The following is a 3,661-nucleotide window of genomic DNA, read 5'->3' as shown; positions in this document are numbered from 1 at the left end:
GGGGCAGTTTTTATTCAACAGAGACAGGGAAACTAGTCAGAGTCAAGAACAAGGTAAAAACAATCAGAAACTGAACACAGGACAGTTGTTACTGACTGCTGAAGGCTTTTAGACTGTGGCTCTTCTAGACAATAAACATCCAGAGAGCTCCAATGGAACAGCTCCGATCAAAGTATGAACCCATCAGCATCCAAAGTCAACATATTATCAGCAAGACCTGAAAACTGATATTCAGTTTTTCCCCATTCAATCTGACTACATGAACTATTCTACAAAGATCAACAATCTGAGTCTGTAATAGAGAGACATACCCAAAAAGACTGGCAGCTGTATTTTCCTTTCACAGCTTTTCTTTTCTTTGTGTTAGTCTGTCACATAAACTCCAGTAAAATGCATTAAGGGTTGGAGTTACAATGCCAGAAAATAGATGACTTTAAGTCATATAAATAGTTTTACAGGTGCTGTAGTGATACTTCACTAAATGTACTTGGAATTTTTGTGAACAACTGAGAAACAACAATCAAAGAATATTACTAAACCCATGTATCCTTTTTTTACAGAAGAACTTGAATAATTAAAAATTGGTACATTATGCAAATATGGTAAGAACTGTTGGAAACTGCAGGTGTGGCTGTTTCAATTACAATATTTGAGTCATTTTCTGTGTTGTTCAGTGGGTAATAAGTGTGCTGTGGTGGGGGCGTTATGTGTCTTTTTAACTGTGCCAGGATCCACCTGGGAGCTGCTGGGGCCACACTGAGATGTGATAAGCAGACACGCTGTGTGAATAAGGAGGAGGGGGGTTATGGGGCGCAGGTCTGATAACATCCTGTCGTATATAACCAGTAGACAAAGCCCACCGGAGACAGAGCATCAATACCCACACATGTACACCTTCATTACTGTCCCCACACACGCCTGGTGTCAATAGCCGCCGGGTTATGGAGCCGTCTCTCAAATTAAAATCTTGTATCAAACTGCATCTGATGGCAACAACTATTTAGCAGCCATATTTTACAGCCGAGCCAATAAAAAGTAATAACCGTTGTATTTAATGTATCTGTTCTGCCAGCTGCCCAGCAGAAAGGGTCTTAATAGGAGCTGTCGATCACTGTCAGCACAGCGTGGTGCTCAACAAGAGGCCGGCTGTAATAAACATGTGGGGGGAGATAACAGCGGCTGCCTGCAATGCTCTCCTGTTAACTTCCTGTTTGTAACCCTCATCGTTTGTCACGTTGACTGCTCAGAGTGTCGCCCCTGCCCCTTTACCTCTCTCTCTTTTCTTGCTGTACCCATTATTACTCATCAGACACATGACAGTCAGGCTGACATGGATACATGATGCTGCAGAAAGAAGCAGCTGCTGGGTTCGGCCAGGGCGGCCACACACTGCAACTCTCTTCAAGGTGGAATGTTATCTCTCTGATGCTTAGAGAATGACGACAGTTGAGCTGTGAATTTCTTCAATTAAAAACCTGGTCTGTTTTTGTGTTTAAGGTAAAATTATGACAGTAGATTAATGAACTCTTTACATAGCAGAATTAGCAGCCCTTCCTAATGAAATTACACAAAACTCTTAATATTTCTGTGGAAAAAAACATAATAAAAACTGTGGGTAACACTTTATTTGAAGGGGGTTGAATAAGACTGTCATGACACTGTCATAAACATGACGTAACACCTGTCATGAACACGAATAAGTCTTCATGAATATTTATGACTGTTGTCATAAAGTGTCATTCGGTGAATAATGACACTTTTAATACAGTTGACATTGTTGAAAATGTCTTCATTATGACAACTTGACATTAACCAAGAAATCATGATCTGACATAAATTTGTCATAATACTAGTCATAATGATTTAATTATTACACTAGCAAAAAATTTAACAAAACAATGATTAATATTTCCACTCCCTGAAATAAAGCAAAACAAGTAGGACACGCAATAGATTTCATTAAGCTTTATTACAGGGTCAAATGATTTAATAACACACTCATTAACAATTTATTTTACATCAACTAAAGTGGAACAAGTAGCACCAGTTATGAATATGTCATTAAGTGTTATTACAGTGTCATTAAGTGAAGTGAAACAAGTAACAGTTATGAATATGTAATTAAGTATCATTACAGTGTCATTAATATTATCTCTTACCTCAAGAAAAGTGAAACAAGTAGCAACAATTATAAAGATGTAATTTAGTGTTATTACAGTGTCAAATGCAATGCTAACAGAGTCATTGATATTAAGTCTTACCTCAAATGAAGTGAAACACACTGGACTACTTATAACTACCATTATAACTGTAGAACAAACCCTTTGTACATTGGAATAAAACAAAAGATAACTTGTTCTAAGATAACAGAGGGTTTAACGTCTGGTCAGTATATTGTTACTCTGAAATGCTGATTGAAAAACTAAAACATAATTACTTATTCTTTAACTTAAGAAAATAGGTTCTTTCAACAGTAACATTTTTTGCTTTGATTATGTCAGCCATCTCCTTCGTAATAGTCTTCCTGTAATGCTCTGAAAACAGGAGCTCTTCTTCTTGTCTTCATTTCCTGGAAGCAGCTCTTTGAAGGTGTCCAGAAATGCTCAGAAATTACAGCTGTTCTTGCGATAGTTAATCATGGCGAAAGCCTTTTCATGAATTCAAACTTGGTGAATCTCTTCTGGACATTCTCATAGTCGGTGATGACTCAATTCATTGTGGTCACTTAAAAAAAGAGCAAAAACAAAAAACAATGTCATTTATTTAAATACCATTTATTTAAATACCATTCCAAAAATGTCCCTTGCTGCACACTGTCAGAATGGTAGACTGACAGACAAATGCCTAGTTAACATGACTGTTTGTCATAAAGTGCAATACAATTATTTCTTAATACAAGTAGCATAATAACTGGAGCTGAACAAAATTATTCTGATCAAATATTTGTCTGGCTGAAGTTCAGACAGACTGCCACTGTTGTTATTCAGAATGTATAATTTAATGTATAGTTTTAGGCACACGAGTGTATCTTTTTACTTAATGAGCATTCTAAATTATTTCTAACCAGATACTCTGACTTATGGTTGTTTGCCAGAAGCTTATTAATAAATAAATTGATTTAATACCAGTTTTTAGTTGTCTAAAACGTAACTTTTTAACTCAACTGGTAAATGTTGATTCCTGCTCCTCCTTCGGCACTTACCTGGCCATTCCCACCTACACAAGGTGTGAATATTCACAAGGTGAAAATATTAACATAAAAACAACTTACCTAATTTTCTTGGGGAATATTTCAGCTGCTTCTTTCTCTTTGGTCAAACAGGAACTTCTTTCTCTGGTGGCTGGTCCTTATTATCATCCTCCACACTCGTAGCATGTCTTCATTAGCCAAGGCTAATATGGGTCTTCATGTGGTTAAAGTTTCCAAAGCAAAGAACACAAGCACTGTGTCACATCAGCCAAGTTGCTAAATAATGCATATAAAGGATAACTTTGACTAACATTTTAGCTTTTAATTTGCTAGATTAAAATTGGAGGGAAAAAACTAATTTGACTGTCTTTAAAATATATTTAATATTAAGGGCTAACGTTACAGTAATTGTGTTTAATAACTTTAGCTAACATTAACTTACAGCAAGGTAGGATTGCTTATAGCTAACAT

At 36.3% G+C, this 3,661-nt stretch overlaps 1 long non-coding RNA gene across 1 annotated transcript; it reads right to left on the bottom strand.

The window, feature by feature from the left end:
* Positions 1-2,654: 2,654 nt before the first annotated feature.
* LOC103153218 (uncharacterized) lies at positions 2,655-3,385 on the bottom strand. Its single transcript, XR_477775.2, has 2 exons — positions 3,272-3,385; positions 2,655-2,724 (listed from the first exon to the last, which is right to left on the bottom strand). It is a non-coding gene; the product is annotated as an uncharacterized LOC103153218 (long non-coding RNA).
* Between the last annotated feature and the right edge of the window lie 276 nt (positions 3,386-3,661).

This window comes from Poecilia formosa, unplaced genomic scaffold (genome assembly GCF_000485575.1).
Source record: "Poecilia formosa unplaced genomic scaffold, Poecilia_formosa-5.1.2 Scaffold343, whole genome shotgun sequence".
Taxonomy (NCBI): domain Eukaryota; kingdom Metazoa; phylum Chordata; class Actinopteri; order Cyprinodontiformes; family Poeciliidae; genus Poecilia; species Poecilia formosa.
The sequence above is the reverse complement of the archived record's forward strand: the minus strand, read 5'-3'. Positions and strand labels throughout refer to the sequence as shown.